Below are 21,632 nucleotides of genomic sequence, written 5' to 3'. Positions count from 1 at the left end.
AGTGCTAAACAACAGTAGAAAATATTGAGGAGGTGGTACAAATATAACTTTCACATACTGTTTTGGGAGTGTAAATTGGTAACTGTGTTTTGCCATTTCTGGTCATTTTGTAGTCAAGCCTACTCTAACACACCAATCTCACTCCAGAGAAAATCTATATGAAACAAAGTGCACACATTGGGCACCAAAAGTCAAGTACAAGTATATTCCTAGCAGTACTGTTTTAAATAACCAAATATCGGAACAGGAGAAATGTTTATCAATAGTAGATCTGATAAATCTATGTGAACTATTCATATAATGAAATGAGACATAGTATGAAGATGAACAAACTACTGCAACACACCAAATGAATGAATCTCACAAAAGGCACAGACACATAAATATAATATTTAATTTAGATAAAATTCAAACACTGGCAATATTAATTTATAGTGTTAGTAGTTACCTTTGGGGAAGAGTAGAATTAATGAGAATGAAGGGACTTCTGGGAGGTTCTATGAGCTCCTGGGATGCTATAATGGTTTCTCTTGATCTGTGTAGTAGTTACACATATGTATTCATTTTGTATTCAAATTTCAATGAGCTATGTCCTTATGAATTGCACATTTTCCTGTCTGTATGTGAAACTTTAACAAAAGCTCATTTAAAATAGATATATTAAAACTTTCCAAAAATTTTACTTTTCAGAGATGGATGCACAGCTGGTGAAAGTGGATTTTGATTTGATTTCACCAGAAGTAAAAGTGTTACTTCAAATTTAAAAAAAAGCAAATTTGAGGAGTTAAAGATAATGGGGGCTGAATAACAATGCTACATCTTTTAAGGTTGTCATAACCATGTACATAATATATGAAAAGGTCAGAAACGGAAGATAAAGTAACACAGGGCAGTACCTCTGTGGCTAATTCAAGCATCTACAAAAAGACTGACTGACTGTCTTATTCACTTTTCTGTTGCTGTAATGGAAGTCCCATGGGCTGAGGGTGTAGCTAAATGGTAGAGTGCTTGCTCAGCATGTGAGGGTCTCTGGATTGGATCCCCAGCACTGCCCCCCAAAAAAATTAATTGAAAAATAAAAAAAGAACTAAAACAAAAAAGGAAATATTTTATAATATTCTTTAAACATTTATATAGTTAAAATACATATAAAATATTCCAGATCTTGGATCAGGCAAATAATTTATATATGGCACAAAACAACAACATAAAAGAAAAATCATTGGTAAACTGGCCATAACTGAAACTCAAAAATTATGTGTTTCAGAAGGCATTAAGAAAATGAAAAGTAATTGATTAGAAGTATTTGTAAAACGTATTTAATAAAAAACTTGTATCCAAACCATACAAAGAATATTTGTAACTCAAGAATGTTAAAATAGTCCAATCAAAAATGAATAAAATGTGTTAATAGGCAAATAAGAATATATATATATATATATATATATATATATGACTAATAAGCACATGAAAGAATGTTCAACATCACCATCATCACATTAGGAAAATGCATATTAAAATCACAAAGAGACACTATAACCCACTAGAGTAGCTATAATAAATAGCCACTTAAATAAATTAATGGAAATATATTTTACATTTCAAAAAATTTATGCCACTTGGTAAAATTATTAAACACTAATAAATAATAATAAATAATATTATAAACTCTATAATAAATAAGATAGACAACAATAAATGTTTGAAAGGGGATGGAGAAACAGGAACTTTCTAACACTGCCAATAGGAATGTAAGATGGTAGAAATACTCTGAAGAAGTTTGGCAGTTTCTCTAAAAAGTTAAAACGTTAAATTCTAATACAAACTAGAAGTTCTGATCCTGATATTTGCCCAAAAGAAATAAAAATGTATCTCCACATAAAGACTTGCACGTAAATGATCATAGCAGCATTATTCATAATAAGCCCCAAATTGGTCCATTAATTGGTGAATGAATAGACAAAATGTAGTATATCAATACAATGGAATACTGTTCAACAATAAAAAGGAATAAACTTCTGATACATGCTACATTATAGATGGATGTCAAAAATATGCTAAGCAAAGAAAATGAGTCACAAGAAATCACATATTATATAATCCCATTTATTTGAAGTGTTTATAGAGACAGTAAGTAGATTAATGGTTACCTGGGACCATGGATGGGATATTAACTGTTAATGGGAATGAATGATCTTATGGGGGGGGGGGGGGTATGTAGAAAATGTTCCAAATCAATTATTGGATGGTTATGCCACTTGGTAAAATAATTAAAAACTAATAAAATGCCTAATTTTTTTGAAATGCAAAATATATTTCCATTAAGCTGTTAAAATTTTTTCATGTACATGATGGCAAGAAATCAGAACCAATATAAAGGTTCACTTTTACGGAAACACAAAGGACTATGAAACAGTATATATAGACTATATTCTAGGGCTGGGGCTGTAGCTCAATGGCAGAGCTCTTGACTAGCATGCAGAGCTCTTGACTAGTTGAACCCAGTGAGGCACTGGGTTCAACTTGCAGCACCAAATAAAAATATGTAAATAAAATAAAGGCATTCTGTCCATCTACAACTACTATATATATATATATATATATATATATATATATATATATATATATACACATATATACGCTAGGTTTTTTTAGTTTTAAAAAAGTATTAGAAAGAAACATACCAGAATATTAACAAATATTTCTGATTAGTAATTTATTGTGATACATTTTTCTCACTTTCCTATATTTTCCAAATATTGTAAAATGTGCTTAAATTTTCTCATATTCAGAGAAAAATTTCTTCTTCAATATTTTAATATATTACTAAAAATACATTTTAATATTACTTTTCAAAGAATATGACATTTCTTAAAAAATAAAAATTTGAGGGCTGGGGTTGTGGCTCAGTGGTAAGAGCACTTGCCTCGCACGTGAGAGACCCTGGATACAATCCTCAGCACCACATAAAAATAAACAAACTAAATAAAGATATTGTGTCCATTTATAATTAAAAATATATTTGAAAAAAATAAATAAAAATTTCTATTCCTTAGAAGAGACATTAAAGAAGCAAAACAAGTATTCCCCTGTTTACTTCATCATGCCCATGATGCATAGGTAGAACAAAATACAGTATTTAAAGATTTAGAAGCTGATGATAAGGAGGAACTACTGAAACATACCTTATCAGTTAAGCAACAGTTACTGTTATATAAGAAATGTAATTTCATCAGTCTGTTACAAACAGAGAAGAACAGAATTTTTGTTTTCCCCAAAGCACAAAATTTAAATATGTTTATCTAGTCACTACTTTTAAAAGCACCCCATATTTCCTAAGACTATTTATCTAGTAATCTAAATATCTGTGCCTATCTTTTCATATTAATCTCTAGATCATCTCTTTGGTTCCCACAAATACCCTGTCAGAATCTATGCTATTTTATAAGAAAGAAAAAACAAAACCTGCTTATTTTTTTCATTTTTGTGCTATTCCACAACAGTCTTTGTTTTGTTTTGTTTAAATTCACCTTACAGTCAATCTGAATTTCTGGGTACACCTCACCTTGCCACTCTACTTTCTTAAATTGTCCCTTAGCAAATCTCTAACCCATCTAATCCCATATGCCTATCTATCTACATGAGGGTTGCACATTTAACTTCTCTTTAATAGTAGCAAATTTGGCACATGTTTCCAAGACTTCAAAATTAGCTATCTAATCAAAACTAAATGCTTTTTCCTTCACACTGATGTTTCTTTTAAAATACTAGCACTGTCTTCTCCATTGCATCTCATAACAAATGATTTTGGGAAGAAATAAAAAATTAGGGCCACAATTCTATCTATTGAGCATGTCCAAGTACTTCCTCCAGATGCCACCTTGGCAGTAGTCACAGTGCCTGAGCAGGTTACTTAATCCCAGTGCCTCATTCCTCACCAGGAAAAAATGGAGATTATCATAGTATGCCTGAGCTCTTGAAGCTATTGTAAGGAGTAACATTTAGTGCTCAACAAGTACAAGCTAGCACTTTACTTAGGCCAGAGAAGAAAACCACATCTTCCAGAAGACCAAAACTGCAACCACATTTAGGATTCTACTCCTTCTTGAACATGCCTTTTCGATGCCTCACCTCAGACTGAGTTGAAACCTGTTTCTCACTTCAAGATTCTACACTGTGAATTTGATACCTATGCTTCTCTTCCTCTAACCTCCTTTATTTCAGAAAAGTGACTTACTAGACTTTCTAGAAATGTCCTACAACTGTGCCTAATGTATTCCTGTACCTCCAGATAGAACTGTAGTGTGGCTTACTTGTTTCTCATAACAACATTTTCAGTTGCTGATTGTGATTATCCCTGAAAGTGCCAGACAAGTTAATTCAACGAATGTACTTCAGGCATCAACCTCATATCAGGCGCATGCTAGTTGTTTGACATTCTTCTTTGACATGCTTTCTACTAAAATGTGTGGGATGCACATGTGTATCTCTTTCCTCCCACACATGCAGACAATGTCTCTATCTGAGATACTTCAAGCATAATCTCTTGGTATGACAGACATGTCTGGTACACTCCCTATCTCACCACCCTACCTCATTCCCATCAACTGGGCACATTTTTTTTTTTTTTTGCCATGGTATAATAGAAATCTCATAGGATGAGACTCAAAAGACCTTCACAGCTGGGCATGATGGTGCATGCCTGTTAATCCCAGCAGCTCAGGAGGCTGAGGCAGGAGATTCATAAGTTCAATGCCAGCTCAGCAACTTTGCAAGGGCCTGAGCAACTTAATGAGACCCTGCCTCAAAATAAAAAAATAAAAAGGGCTGAGGATGTAGGTCAGTGTTTAAGCACCCCTGGATTCAATCTCTGGTTAAAACCAAAAAAAAAAAAAAAAGGACCTTCAACATCATCATAGCCCCTCAAATAATTTCGTATCGTATATACAACAGGCAGCCATATATATATATATATATATATATATATATATATATATATATATATATATATATAACGTCATATATTATACACACAAGAATCGGCCATATATATGATATGATACATATGTGTGTATATATATATAGGGTTGACTGTTGTATATACAATATATAAAAATACATACATATGTATCTTTTGTTGAAAAAAAATCAAAGGATGGATCCTTGATCCATTGGTCCTGTGGTATATAAATGTAATTCAATATCATAGCAAATTCCAATAACAAATGCAAGGGAAAATACAAAATTACTAAATCTTTTTCATAAAATAATGAAATTATTTCAGAAAATAATGCAAGAGAGAACAAAACTAAAGATCAGTCTGCTTTTTGTACACCACTTTAAAATAGGATTGCTGAACAACATTGCTGACTCATCCTCAGAAATAATGGCAAATCTGTTTTGACCCTGACTTACTGCATGATCAAAATAATTCTGGTTAACTTGGGAAGCTTTGAAAAATCTAAAGGTCATATTTAAAACAGTTCAAGTTCAAAAATCTATGCAATAAGACTTTTGTTTTAGTATTTTAAGCATTTAATAGATAAAATCAAGGAAACAGCCAGGCGTGGTGGCGTATGACTATATTCCTAGCAGCTCAGGAGGCTGAGACAGGAGAATTGCAAGTTCAAAGCCAGCCTCAGCAATGGTGAGGACTTAAGCAACTCAGTGAGAACCTTTGTCTCTTAACTACGTTGCCCTCACTCTCAGTCTTTTACTATGCTGTCCATATATACAATATAAACCTTTGACGTACTTTTCCACTTGACTTCTATACTTATTTACAGTTATTTCCTCCCTTCAACAACAACAACAACAAAATTATAGGCTATATGTTATCTAAAATGGTTGGGACCAGAAGGGCTTTGGATTTTGGAATTTTTCAGATTTTGAAATATTTTGAAACCTGAAGTCAGACATATATCAAAATCTGTAACTTTTGGAGCTTCGTGATGCTCAGAAAGTTTTGAATTTCTGAGCATTTTGGATTTGAAAATTTCTAATAGGATGCTCATTTTGTGTTATGCACCTGCTCTAAACCAGCTCTGACTAAGTACTGCATTCAGTGAGGAATAAAAGAGATGTATGTCCTGATTTTAGGTAACTTACAAGCCAAGTGGGGAGACTCACACCAAACACACAGTAACCACTGTGTTACACCATATGTATATACTGTGAAGAAAAACCCAGGATGCTCTAAGAGGAGAAAACATAATTAATCATTTATGTGTATCTATATTTTTTGTGACATTCTTTAAATTTCATTCTCTAAGATAGTATGATATCAAGCAAGATGAATCCAAAGATTAGAGTGTTTTGGTTTCCAAGTTACAGTTTTTTTTATTCTAGTTTATTTTTTGGTGGGGAATGGGTGGGAAAGAGTGGTAACAGGAAGTAAGAGAAAGAAATAAGGATGAAAAGCAGGAGTCTTCCATTGTACTAAATAAAATTTTACAAAATGCATGTGGTCCTGAACCAAATGTCTCCTAAAACTGAATTGGTAATAAACAATTTTAAATTCAAGAATATTTAATGTTTCTTGGAATCTCACCAGCTGAAGAACTCTCTCTACTAAATCCTGTCATAAAGCAGAGTTCAACTCTAAAAATAACTTTGCCTTCTAAAACCATCCCATTTCTATTATTTCTAAATTTTAATATTCAAAGTTACTATGCATCAAATAATTGGGAAGGGTCACTCCAAGTAAAAAGGGCTACGTATCTGTCATTGTAAATGCAAAGTACTATATATAACTTCCCAATATAAACCCTGCTCACCTCTCTCTCTCAAAATACCTTGCCAAAGAAATTTTTTAAAGAAAATCTGCAATATTCATATTGAACCTTAAAAAAAATCAAGGTGATAAAATAGCTTGATTAAACGCCAAAGAACAATTTTTCAAAAAGCTTCATAATATCACAAGGGGGAAAAAGGTCCAGAGGACCCTTTTGTATGTCACTAGGTTCCCCACTGATAGTGTCATAAGTGACATTGCCATTCATGTGATACCTGCCACTAGTCCTCTGTCCTCCACTCAGATGAAAGCATCACAGAAGCTCTGCCAGTTCACAAAGTGCTGATGCAACTGTCATGTGACAGGTAAGACCAAAAACCCACAGGGAATTCACGGGTCAATACACAACAGACAGAAATTGCCTATGAGAGAGTGACTGTGTGTGTGTTAGTGTGTGTGTGTGTGTGTGTGTATCCTCAATATACATGTGGGTATATGTGTGTGTGTGTCTGCACTAGATGAACATTTAACAAAAGCAATAATCACTGCAAGAACATGGCCCAGATGTAGAGTTCACCTAATAGCTAATAAAACAAATGTGAATTTCTCCTCATATACAGAATATTTATTATGTTAGAATTGAGCAAGGAAAAAAAAACAGAATTTAACATAGATTGTGGGAGAGATCAGTGAAAGAATCAAGTCTCAAGTTCATATTAGATAAAAAAGAAAAGTCCTTTTCCTACAACAGCCACAACCTAAATGGATGCTGTATGTAGAATGGCTTTTGAAACTAGTATCCCCTATCTAACCACTAATGATGTAACCACAAGGACCTTTTTCTAGATATGAGTAAAGACCTTTCCACATTTAAGTTTCAGTTTGTGAGTTTCAGAGATCATTTCTATTCTGGTGTTTCTTTATGTAAGATGAGAAAAATTAGAACAAAACACGACTTTAAAACTTAGAATGCCAGAGGAAAATTATTTCTTAAAAAGAGCATACAAAATAGTAAAAGCTTAATTTTCTCATTTTCCAGTGATGGATAATCATCATTGATGAATGGAATAACTATCTAAAAGTAATCAAGCTAATTACTTTAGTTTCTTCTTATTATCATTACTATTGAGATTCATTTTACCACTGTTCCTGTTTTTATTACTAATTTACAGTAACTGAGTTCTGATAGATACAAATGCTGAGGTTCTTAAACTCTTCCTATTTAACTGCTCATCACAACCAAGTCTGTACCCACTCTATACCATATTACATTGGATTAAAAGGAAAAAAAACTGAGTAAGTTTATGTTAGTACATTTGGAGCTACTATAATAGAATACCAAAGACTGGCTAATTTATGGAGAGAAATTTACTTGGTTTATGGTTCTGGAGTCTGGAAGTCCAAAACTGAGGGGCTACGTCTGGTCAGGGCCATGCTATGTCATCCCATGGCGCAAGGCAGAAAGGCAAGAAAGAACATATAGAAGAGACAGGGAGGGAGATAGAAAGTACCGGAGTCAGCAAGAGAGGATGAAACTTGCTTTTATAACAAACACTGTCAAAAATAACACCAATTTAACCATAATAATATTAATCCATTCACGAAAGCAAAGCCCTCAAAACCTAATCACCTCTCAAAGACTCTGCTTCTGAATAACACTGCACTGGAGCTTAAGTTTCCAGCCCATGAACTTTAGGGGACACATTAAACCACAGCAATGCTATGAGAAAAATGGAAGGAAAAAACTGAATGTTTTTAAAAATGTCTACCAAAATGTAGCCATTTGAAATAAGTACAGAATTACTCCTTTTCAAAAGTGAACCACTCAGAATAGCCCTGCAATTGGCATCTTTAAATTTTGAGAATATAAACAAGGGCACTGCAGACCATGGATGGCTTTTTAACATTCCCAGAAGTTTAAAGGAAAAGTTCGAGCCTGAAGCAATACAAAGCTACATGACTAGCTGTGCCTTTCAAGTTGGAAAATGAAACCAAATAGTTTAAACGGTGTTATTTAGAAGCATTAACTTCCCAAAGAACAAAATATAAATGCGAAATGGCTATAGACAAAATGAAGTTTTAGTCTTAGTTAAGAGGAAATGCTAATATCAATATCTTACCTATACAGAAATTTCAGGTTTATCAACACAGGAAAATGATAAATTGTAAAACTGGAATTTTAAAAAAGGAAACTTTTTGCCATCCTATCTTACTACATTAATGCATGCTGTTTCTTCACAAAACCAAACACCCTACAGTAGTTAGATAAGGTTTGCTTATTAACCTGAATAACAAAGATAACCAATTTTATACATGTTTATTATCTTAGAAACAGAACAGTTTCTTCAGCATAGTCAAACATAAATCATTTGAGTTGGGATTATAGAATTATATTTCAGAAGACTTCAACAACCAGGGGCATCAAAGAACCGTATTTCCTATGTAAAATCTGAACAAGAAATGAATGCCCCTAGCCTCACAAGGACAGAAATGAAAACTGCAGTCTAGATCCTGGTGCAAGGGAGATGAGGAAAATAATAATTCTCTCAGAGGAACTATTACCATAAGCTAACCCTGAAACCAAAAAAAGGAAAAAAAAAATCTCAAACACAACCCACACAAATATAGCACCAAAACTAATAGCAGAAATAAGTATATGTCCCTGCTGGAGGAACTCACCCTCAACCCAGACTTTAAAAATTACAACAAAGTACAAAGGAAAGCAAGCAATTTACAGCTAAAAAAAAAAAAAAAAAAAAAATCACAGAACATCAAAACAATATGAGTGACTAAGAGCAAGGGAAAAAGAAATAAACCCACAAAATGATTTCAATTACAGAAATTATTAGACAAAGAAAATAAAATGAAATAATAAATGGCTGAAATTATGAAAAGGAAACAAATTTGAAAAATTACCAAATAATGTACTAGAAATGAAAAACATAATAACTGATATTCAAAACTAAATCAACAAAGTGGCATATTGCACATAGCTAAAGTGAATTAATAAACTGCAACTTAAAACAAAAGAAATTTTCCTGAATGCAATCAAGAGAAAGTAATGAAATATAAGAGATAATGGAGATGAGACAAAGGTGATAAATAAAGATGATCTTACAAACATGCAGTTGGAGTTCCAGAAGATCATAAAATAAGAAGTATTCAAAAGGATGGTACATAGAAGTTTCCAGAATTCCTGAAAAATGCTAATCTTCAAATGCAGCCTATGTAAAATCTAATAGGACTATTTATTTAATTCATACCCAGAGACATCCAACTGAAAATTCAGAACAGAAAAAGAAAGAGAATCCTTAAGGAGTGAGAGAGTATCTTTAAAGGGTCTTAGAAGGAATCAGAGTTTGAAAAAGATGTGGATTCCCTGACAAGGGAAACAAAATGGGCTTGACCACTTAATTCTTAATAGTAATAATAAGATTCAGAAGACAATGGGAATGATTTTTTTAATGTGCTTCGAGCTATTAGTTGTCAAACAGAATTTAATATCCAGGGTAACTTTCTTTGAGAAAGCAGGCAAATTAAAGTATTATGATAAACAAAAATATCTCCTTCTTTCTGTAATCTCTCTCCCTGCAACCCCGACTCTCCCTCTTCCTCTTCTCTCCCTTTCTTTCCAAAGGAAAAGCAAAGGATACATGTCAGGTAGAAGACAAATATCCCTAAAAGAAGCCTGATACACAGGAAGGAATGGTGAAAAGGGGTATCAATAGAAGCTTAAATATAATAGGCACTGTGTATGATAATAAAAGCAATGTCTAACTTATAAAGGAAGAAAGAAGATAGCACTATAAAATATTTACCAGTAATAACACGAGTAAGTTAAAATTGGGTTTCGTAGAGTAAACTGCTTCTTAGGAATTCGTATTTTTTAAGTGGAGGAGGAGCTGACACAAAAATAAATAAATACCACAGTCTCGATGTTTAAACAACATTAGTTTATTTTCTCACAGTTCCGGAGACTGAACATCCAAGGAACCATCAGGATTAGTTTCTGGTAAGGCCTCTCTTGCTGGCTTGTAGACATGTGTCCTCTGACATGCGTATCTTCACATGGCCTTTCCTCTGTACACACAGAGAGGGACAGAGAGATCTCTGTGCCTCAACAGAGATATCAGATCAGGCCTCTATCCATTTAACCTTAACTACCTCCTTAAGGGCCCCATCTCCATATACAATTACATTGGAGATTAGGGCTTCAATATACACTTTTGGAGGACACATTTCAATCCCATTAAAGAAAGCAAAAGTTATGATTAACTGTAGACTACATAATGATTAGTATTCATAGTAAAACTGCCTGAACAACCACTAACAGAAGAGATATAGAGTCCTTTAAGCTCTCAAGTAAATAAAACTAGCAGTAAAAAGGAGGACAATGTAACTCAAAGAAGATAAGAAAGGACAGAAGAAAAGATGCTGAATAAGCACAATAGAAAATACATGTAATATGATAATAAATAAACCCAAATATATCAGTCTTCATTCAAAATAGATTAAATTATTCAGCTAAAACCAAAGATCCAGCTATGTGCTATTTACAGGAGACATATCTAAAAACATAACAATATAGATCCAACTTGAAAGCCAAAGAGAAAAGAAAGATATATCAAGCATTCGTGATCTATAGGAAATCCTGTATTGTTTTATAACTGTCAAAAGACTTTAAATTAGCCAGGTGTGGTGGCCCACACCTATAATCCCAGCGGCAAGGATCAAGAGTTCAAAGCCAGCCTCAGCAAAAGACAGGCACTAAGAAACTCAATGAGACCCTGTCTCTAAATAAAATATAAAATAGGGCTGGGGATGTGGCTCAGTAGAAGAGTGCCCCTGAGATCAATCCCCAGTAAATCCTCCCCCCAAAAAAAAGACTTTAAATCAAAAAACACTACTAGAGATATAGAAAGTTCAATTTATAATTTATGCAGATATTTAAAAATCTAAACTTACATCTAACAACAAACCTCAGAAAGCAAAACATTAATTATCAAGATGAAAATGATAAACCCATGTTTTAGTCAGCTTTTGTACCACTAACACCAAAATACCTGACAAGAACAACAAAGAAGAGGGTAATTTTATTTGGAGCTCATGGTTTCAGAGGGCCCTGCCCACAGATGGTCAACCCCCTATCTCTGGGCCTAAAGTAAAGCAGAACATCATGGCACAATCACATGGCATAGGAAAGCAGCTCAGGACATGGCAATCAGGAAACAGATAGCTCTGCTCATGAGGGACAAAACTGTCTCATAGATAAGCTTATGAGGAATACCACATATCCACGTCATAACAATCCATTAAAATCTCTCTTAATAATCAAGCAGACAAAAACATCAATAAGTAAAAAGATTTAAAAAACACAATTAAAATATTCACATTATAGATACATGTGGAACAGTACACCCAGAAACTAGAGAATACATGTTATTTTCAAGCTACACATGTAACATTATTAAAGGAGACTACTTGTTGTGGCACATAAAGCTAAACTCAACAAACATCACAGAAATGGTTCCATACAGACAACAAGCTCTGACCATATCACAAAATTAGTAATCAGAAAGAACAACAACAGTAAGTTAGGAAACACCGTCCTCAATTCATGGGTCAAACAAATCACAGAAAATCCTCAGAAACATACAATAACAAAACTCAGAAATAACAATAACAAAAACTCTAATATGCAACTAACGTGGTGATTTGAGGGAAATTCAAAGTCCTTGAATGAAGCAAGTAAGCACCCAACCTGAGAAATCCTAATAAAGGCAAAATAAAAACAAGGAGAAAGAAAATAAAAGTATAAAAATGAATGAGTTAGAAACAAGCACTTAATAGAAAAGATCAGCAAAGCTAAAAGTCGCTTCCCTAAAAATATTTTAAAAATATATTTCAAGACTGATGAAGGGAAAAGAGAACACAAATTAGTGTCATCATGAAGAAAAAAGTGGAATATATCACAGGTGTGGCAATGATTAAAACAGACTAAAAAATATAATAGAAAACTTGATGCTATACTTGTAAAAGAAGAGTTACAATCATAAATAACCCTTAACAAAAGAATGGATGAATTGTAGAATTCATACAATAAAACACTGAGTGATGAAAACAAACTACAGCTACAAACAACATTGATCAATGTTGTTCAAAAACATAACACTGAACAAATGAAACAAGAATAAGATTAAAAAAATGTGGCATTTATACACAATGGAGTATTACTCTGCATTAAAAAATGACAAAATCATAGAATTTGCAGGGAAATGGAAGGCACTAGAGCAGATTATGCTAAGTGAAGCTAGCCAATCCCTAAAAAACAAATGCCAAATGTCTTCTTTGATATAAGGAGAGTAACTAAGAACAGAGTAGGGACGAAGAGCATGAGAAGAAGATTAACATTAAACAGAGATGAGAGGTGGGAGGGAAAGGGAGAGAAAAGGGAAATTGCATGGAAATGGAAGGAGACCCTCAGGGTTATACAAAAGAACATACAAGAGGAAATGAGGGGAAAGGGAAAAATAATACAAGGGGGAGAAATGAAGGACAGTAGAGGGGGTAGAGAGAGAAGAGGGGAGGGGAGGGGAGGGGGGATAGTAGAGGATAGGAAAGGTAGCAGAACACGACAGTCACTAGTATGGCAATATGTAAATCAATGGATGTGTAATTGATGTGATTCTGCAATCTGTATATGGGCTAAAAATGGGAGTTCATAACCCACTTGAAGCAAAGTGTGAAAGATGATATATCAAGAACTATGTAATGTTTTGAACAACCAACAATAAAAATAAATAAAAAGAATAAGAGTGTGTGATAGCATGTGTATGTGTGGAGAGAGAGATAGAGAAGATAACTCCATTTATGTAAAGTCCAAAAATAATCAAAAATAAAGAATACACAGCTTTCGGAATAAATAAGAGTTGCCTCTGGGTGAGGAATAAATAGAGTGATTCTAGGCCTGTTGTATTAACTTTAGTATAGGTTCATGGATATTTAATTTTTTAACTTATAAAAATGTTTTACATCCTTTTATATGTAAAACATACTTCACCATAAATATTATTAAAAGAAAAATATTTTATGCCGTGAAATAAGTTTCAATAGGATATCCTGAATTTTCCTATAAACAATGAACTTCCACAAGATCTCATAAAAAAAAGAAAATTTACCTGTTAAATCTATCCATACCTGTTGGTATGGATCCATACCTGTATCTTTATATACCAATATATAAAGATACAGTTCTTTGAGATATTGAAGGAAAAAGGAAATGACACTCAACTAAACAAAAAACTCATTTTGAAGGACGAAAACAAAAGAAAGCAACAGGAAGTAAAAGAGCAGAGAACCTAAGCTTGAGTTGGAGAAAGGAGAAAAAGTGACTATTCCAGAGTGGAGAACACAATGTCTGAAAAAAGAACAAATGGCTCAGAAAATAAGTCTGGAGGTGGATTATGTTTATTTTACCTTACCTTCCACAGTCAGATCGTAAAAATGGAATATACCGACATGAATGCATTCCTTAGGGTCATGTCTTGTGGCTAAAGATAACTTCAATTCTAAAAGTGAAGAAAAAAATTTCTCTCTATATTTCACCATCAGTCCTTATGTTTTAACATATGTCCTCTTGCTAATTTCTGTCCATTTTAGAGCTCTAGTTCTGTTCCTGGAAATACCATATTTTCATGATAGACAGAATGATAGCTATGTGGTTTCAAAAAGGTAATTTATGGCTAAGATGAAGTTTTTTCATTTTTAACAGAAATGAAGAAAGATACAAACATATGGATAAAACAGACACAGGCATAGACAGGCACATGTGTGTGTGTATGCGCACACACACACACACACAGAGCTCAAAGTTAATAATGTGTTTAAGCCTTCCAAATGTATTCTAAATGCTAAGAGTCCAGAACTATACACACACAGGGCAGGAAAAAAAAATCTTTTTAAATTTTAGAGACAACTCCACAGGAAACAAAAATCATCTATTATACTACAGCAATTAAGTGTGCATCAATAAATGTGGTGAGGAGATCACATAGGAATACAGTAAAAGAGACTTAAATTGAAAAAGGGAAAACATCCTCATCGAATACTATCAACTGTTATGTCTGTTTTGTTGGAAATAGCCATTAATAGTAACAACTGAGAACTAATGAATGATTTGGGGTTGAGGCTAAATCTTCATAAACATCTAGGATTTTTTCATTTGGATAATGCACTGATCAGTCAGGTCTGGGTTCAAATCCTATCTGACTTAAACGAAAGGCTCAAATATATTACACTAAGCAAATAATATGAATAAGAATAATAAACTGCAAAAGATAACCAAGGAAGACCATAAGTAGGTCTATAGATTTTATATCAGGAATAAGGTCAATGTAAAACATCAATACCCTTTATCTCTCCCAAAATATTCTACCTCTAGGACTTTACTCAAGTGGAATAATCATAGACGGGTATAAAAATGAGCTATAAGATAATCACTGTTGTATACAGGGGGAAAAAAATCCTGGAATATTACAGCATATCCCCAACAAATTATGATATATCCATAGAACAATATTATTCATTATTCAAAATATTATACATTATTCCATGACATGAAAAGTGGTTTGTGGGAGACCAATCTAGCTCGTGACTGGGTCCAACTCCCCTGCTGAATGGTATGGCATCCACGGGGTGGTCACTCTGCTGGACAGCCCTGGTCTTCTAAGGTTCCAGCGACTGTGTCTTGTGCAGGAGCTTGTCTCTCCACATCCCCAGGGATCCAATCACCTCACCTGTCCTTGTAACCCTGTCCCCCTTGACCTTCATTGGACGGGATTTCCTAAGAATTTAGATTCCCCTAATAAAAGCCCACTCCAAAGCGTGCTTGCTCTCTCGTCTGCCACTCCTGTAGTTCCTCACTCTCCCGTTTGGGCAGAGGAACCCTCCCGGATCTTGTTTTAAAAGTAAATTGTGTGTCTGTTTTATTTCTAACACCTTCGGAATTTTCCCTGAATGACCTTGAGTTAGCCATCTGTGCTGGACGCAAATGGCAGTGGTTCATCTTTACGTTAAAATTACAAAATGATATATAAAAGTGCCATTTTTAGAACTTATTTTTCTATATATGAATATGAATATATATGTGTATATATATACATATGTGTGTATAAATATATGTGTCTATAAAAAATGATAACAATAGTTATCTGTAGACATAATCTTTTTCTTTTCTTGTCTGGATTTTTTAAATTTTCTATAATGAACATTTGTCATTTTCACAAAAATAAAAAAGTGTTAGAGTTGAGAACAAAGATTTGAAATCTTACAATGGCAACTATATGCAAAATACAGAAATGAAAATGAGAAGTTACCAACATCATTACTACACCTTTATATGACAGCAAATTTACCCAATTTATTAAAAAATGGGAAGCCTTAAACCCAAAACCCACACGTACATTATTAAACAACTGGATAATGCAAGAGAAGGCAGAGCATTTGAAGAAATACTGAGTGGGAATAAGCTGAGAGAACTGAAGAACAGACCTCTGGTTAGTTCTGGATAGTGTAAAATTTTAGATAGCATCATGATTTATGCAGGTTTCATCAAAATGAAGCAGATAGACTGCTTTACATACAACCCAGAGGAAATGGAAAAAATAAGTTAAAATGATGAAAAGACTGTATTACATTACAAATACATATTTAGGCAAACATTCTTCCCTCTGTAAGGCAATAGGTGCTAGGCCTAGAATAGTCCCTCCCCCCAAAACTTCCTTTTGTCTATATCCTCCCAGGATCTAACAAGAGGAAAAAACTTAACAGCAGGCACCCTCAGCCAGAGATTCAGAACCCAATACCTGGCACAGAAATTAACCAGTTCTTAGGTAACTTTCAGTTGAAAACCTTTATTCTTATCCAGACATCAGACATCTTTAAAAACCTATGAATGATCTTTCTCAAAAACTACCTATATATTTATTTTTGTTTTTTAAAAACTGGGAGGAGGTGAGGACACCTCTCTTTGGAAGGAAACAATTATAATATAAAATTATGTCCCTTCTGCACTATCCTTTCCCAGGTTGATGCTTAGAAGTTTCCACATTAAAAAACATTGTCCAAAACAGTTTTCAAATGTTTTAATTGTACAGACTGAGTTAAGTCAATTGAGACAAAACTCCTAAAAAAGTATATAAAGCAAATGACTATAATGACAAACAAGGGTTTCAACTGAAAATTATCTAAGAATCAATTAATATATATGCTAAGTGTCTGAAATAGTATCTGGCTGGGGATGTTGTTAATCTAAATTGGGCCTGAGAGAATGTAATTTCTTTAGCATTATCACTCAAAGGAAATACTAATAACAATAGTGTTACTGTTAACTTCAATAGGTGACCACTCGCTTACCCTCTTAAGTGCAAATATATGCTCATTTGCCCAAGACCCCAGAGCCATGTTAAAATCCAAATTAATTCATTATGTTTATAATGAAAATGAATGTATATCCCAGTATATTAAACTAGTTTCATTCTTGAGCTTTCTAAATTGTCTGTCAAAAAACAAAAATGGGCAGAAATTAATTTGACCAATCCTGCCCATATTTACTGGCATAGAGGTAAAAAGCCATTTTGTCCTATGTGTCAAACTCAAAGACTGAAACAGCTTGCTGTCAGCCTCAGAAACCATTTTTTACAAGCATGGCACACTGCCTTTAGCCAACTAAACGCTAAAGCATGTTGGGCTTCCCACACTGCAAATTATGTGGAATTCTCTCCACATTTTGTGGTTGCAAAAGCACTGTTTTGTGGATCACACAGTTCAAATTAAGGGCACATCTGACCTTAAACGGAAAATTCCCATGAAACAAACTATAATTGACCAAGATCCCATCGGCCTTGAAAGTCTGTGATCTCAGGCTCATAATCAAACATCTCAAATGTTAGTTTTTTTGAAAGCTAAAGACATAGTAATGTCAACTCTTTTAAACTTCTTATTGTGTTTCATATGAATTCTAAAACCTCATCACAAATATGAATGTCATAACTGCAAAGAAAATGGGGAAGGGGTATGCCACCTGCTACAGTGGACATTTATAGCAAATATAAACACTTTTGGGGCAAAACCTAACAAATTAAGACAAAAACCAAAATTAGATGGATTATTCATCTAATTTCTAATTTTCATACATTTGCTGAAATGTAGTAGCTTCAACCAAGAAATGTGATTAAGAAATATTCCAAAGATGAGATAGTTTTCTTTACAGTGACTGCAGCATTGTATTATAGCATTAATGTAATACAAGCATTAATGCATTAATGGGTCACTCTCTGAAATCAAATGCTACTTAAGTCATGTTTAACAAAAAAAGTATCAGAACTTCCCCAAGATTTGCTTCTTATACTTTTGAGGTCTACTCTGTAAGTTCCAGACTTAGAGAATGAGTGCCTTCAAGGTCATTTCTGAAGTGCTAAAAGAATAAAACACTGTACTGTGAAGCAATTTTTTTCCTACAGATTCCTCTACTACAAATAAATTATTGAAGTTTAAGAAATGCCTACTTCAGTCATCTATGGTGGAGTAATTCAGTCCATTTTAACAGATAAATATATGCTTAAGATTATTATTATATGGTTCCTGGTCGAAGCTTTCTAAGAATTCCAGAAAAGTTAGAAAACAGCATTTTTAACATAAATTGACTAAAATGCTAAAAAGTTGACAAGCCTTAATAAAAACTATTTTTAGCTTCTCATCTTTAGACCTGCTAGTCGTTTATTTTTTATAACTTTGTTAATTTTTATTATTTTTAAATATGGTGCTGAGGATTGAATCCAGTGCTTCACATATGCAAGGCAAGCACTCTACCACTGAGCCACAACCCCAACCACTAGACCTGCTGTTCTTAGTACATATATATCATCATATCCCTGAATGGTTTTCACTGGGCTAGACAGACAAATATAGATGTAAGTGTGGTACAGTTATAAGACCTCTATCAGTCCATGCATGTGTGTATGTGTGTGTGTGTGTGTGTGTGTCTGCATGTGTTTACACAGATGTAGTTTCAAAAAGAACCATTCATGAAACAATCATCCCAAATAAAATAAACCTATACGAAATCTCAAGGAACTCACATTAATCAAGGAATTCTAGGAATTAAATCACATCCATCTTTGAACCCCAAATTCTTACCTTCTATCCTGAAGTCCTAATGGTACAACAGTAACTGAGTTAGGATTTTTAAGTCTGTGACTTTTCTAAGCAAATTTTTCTCCAAAAATGTTTAGTTGGCTGCAAATTTTGGAAAAATGTTTGAGAAATTGAGGGATTTTGTTTGTTTTTAAGTTTCAGTTCTGGTATATTCTACAGCAAAGTGACAAAATTATACTCAGAATCAAAAATCTATGTCCCATATAAAATTTTACAATATTAATGGTTATTTTAAGATGTTTTCTTTCAAAATTTCCCCATTGCAAAAAAAAAAGATATTTCCCTACAATATCCTCTACTTGGGTAGTATGTGTCTTTCACAAACAAAATTACATGTAAAGCATATATTTGAAAATTTTAGTACTTCATGACACTCTTTTCTTCAAATAACTTCTCCCATTTCATTTGTATTATTCAAAGTAATCTGGATGATGTAATCAATGTGCCACAAAATTTTACCTTTGCAGTACTTCACAAAATAAAGGTACTTTTCATCAGCACCTCTGATTTGCAGCTGACATCAGATGTACACACTGTTGAGTGGAAAAGACAAACAAGAACAGACTGAAGTGGCCAGAGGCATAGGGTGTGAGTATATAGGGTTTTCTTCACCCATGAGAAACACAGAAAAAGAAAACTTACCCCCTTGTGTAATAAATGTACCTATGTATTAGGTTTCATATTACATACCTCATCCATGGATAAAACTGTCTGAAACAACATCAAATTATGCAAGAAAAATCAGGTTTTATTTGCAGTTCTTAGAAATGTTACTCCTAAAATTAGTTGGATCCTTCTTAATCTAAGAATGAAAAACGAATTCATCAATAAACAAAGAAAATCCTATTCTTAAAGATATAGCTAAACCTCATCCTCTTACTGAAAAAAAACTTCATCATAGTACAGATATGCTGTATTTCATAAGTATCGAGGCTGAATATAAATATTTCATCAAAGACTAAAGGATCACTTTGAAAATTTGGGCCAGCCCTGGGGGGAAATTCTTTTTAAAGATGTTTTTGAAGGCTTTGTAAGTACTCTGAGATTCCAAGATATGTTTTCTTTAAGAAAAAAGGAAAAGAAAAATAATTTTTTTTTTTTTTAAGAGGGGAGTCAGAAGCAAAATCAGGGCGAGGCTGAAAACCTACCAAGGCTAAAGACACATAGCTCCTCTGCAAGCTTAACCGCATGCTAAGAGGGAACCTCTTGGAACTGTTGGAGCTCGCAAGGAGCCTTCCACCTGGGCAAACAAGGAGAATTTCGGCCAAGAGCGGCGAGACCACATTGTAAAAAGTTCAAGAGGAGTAGATCCCCTTCCTTTGGCTCGCAGCACTTCGCTTCTGGAGCCGGCGGCCCGGCAGGGAGCAGCTGGCACCAGGTGCCGGTCTGCAGCCACCCGCTTCCTAGAAGGCCTAACTGCTCCGGCCGGTAGGGGACCCGGCTCGGAGGCTTCGGGAGGCGAGCAGGCACCCGCAGGAACCGTGTCCCCGCCAGTTCCCTGTGTGTGGCGCTGGCTGCTGCAATGACTCCAGTCCAGCTGCAAAAATCTTACCGCAAACCCAAGCTGCTCTGGCACAACTTCAGTCTCAGCAGCCTCAATTCCCCCGCGCCCTCCGCCACACCGCACACCGTCCCCACCCGGAGGGTCATAGCACGCCCCGCCCCGCCCCTGGCGGCTACCTGTCCCGGGGCCGAGGACCCCAGGCTCACCTCATCCAAAGGGCAGCGCGCGGGAGCCTCAGGAAGAGCCCGGGGAGCATGGCCTCATCCAGTTCCTCCAGGAACTTTCCTGACATAGCACTTCTCTCCTCCGCTGCTGAGAACAGGGCTTCCAGGCAGAGGAGGAGGACAACGATGAGGAGGCGGAGGTGGCTGTAAAGGCGGCGGTGGCGGCGGGAGCTGGAGCAGAAAGTGAGGAGCATCGCCGACAGGAGCCTCCGCCTCGCGATCTGCCGTGGGGTTCCCGCCCCCAGGGTAACCAAAGCTCCCTCTTAAAGGCGCCGGCCCCGTTTTTGGCCCGGAGGTGGGGGGGGCGGTGGGGGGGGTGTGGGTGGGAGGGAGGAAAGGCGAACAGAGAAGGAGTCTAATAAAGAGGGGGGATGCTAGTAGAGACGGAGAGATACTGGGAAGCCACCGCCCCGGCTGTGCCCGGGCTGATCGCTGGCCCTTTTTGGCTCTTTCTCCTCCAGCCTCACTGGTGTCCCACATCTGGTCGCCCCTCCTAGGCAAAAGGCACCAAGGCTATGGCAAGTGCTTGGACCCCCGTGCGGAGCCACCCCAACGGCTGGCCTGCAACCCGCTACAGTTCATGGAACCTTTCCTTGTTCCTAACTGCGCACACTCCTATTAGGGTTTTTGACTCCCGCCCCCACCGCGGCACCACCCTTCCCCCGCTCCCCAAAAGTAGGCGAACCCAGCCTGCGACTGCCCAGTGGAATTTTATTTCCCAAGGCTGCTTACCTTTCCCCCTGGTTATTCTTTCTTCTCTGCAAACACTGTAATGAGGGTTTCACCTAAGAAGGAGCGCAGGAAAATGAAGACTAGCTGGGGGCCCTACACAGATCTTTGAAGGTGTTGCTGACGTGTGCCCTGCCTGAGAGACTTGCCAAGTGCCCTCCTTTACCCCATAGTAAATGACCACTTCCTAAGCGAACTTCAACTGGATCTCTAGAACCATTGACTTCCA

The 21,632-nt window shown here is 35.4% G+C and overlaps 1 protein-coding gene across 2 annotated transcripts in view; it reads right to left on the bottom strand.

Moving 5' to 3' along the window:
• Gpr63 (G protein-coupled receptor 63) overlaps positions 1–20,876 on the bottom strand; it is a 45,105-nt gene extending 24,229 nt beyond the window's left edge. The window contains exon 1 of one of the 2 annotated variants that reach the window (XM_046431162.2): positions 20,657–20,876. The gene's annotated coding sequence lies outside the window, so the exon portion shown is untranslated. Of the gene's footprint in view, positions 1–19,405; positions 20,157–20,656 lie in introns of those variants that run through there. The other variant, XM_058575544.1, reaches the window with a different exon arrangement.
• Positions 20,877–21,632: the final 756 nt, after the last annotated feature.

The sequence above is a fragment of the Marmota monax genome, unplaced genomic scaffold (genome assembly GCF_021218885.2).
Source record: "Marmota monax isolate L192 unplaced genomic scaffold, Marmota_monax_Labrador192_F-V1.1 WCK01_AAM20220418_F8-fsc00013, whole genome shotgun sequence".
In the NCBI taxonomy this organism is placed as follows: domain Eukaryota; kingdom Metazoa; phylum Chordata; class Mammalia; order Rodentia; family Sciuridae; genus Marmota; species Marmota monax.
Note: the sequence above shows the minus strand (reverse complement) of the source record. Positions and strands in the feature narration are given on the sequence as shown.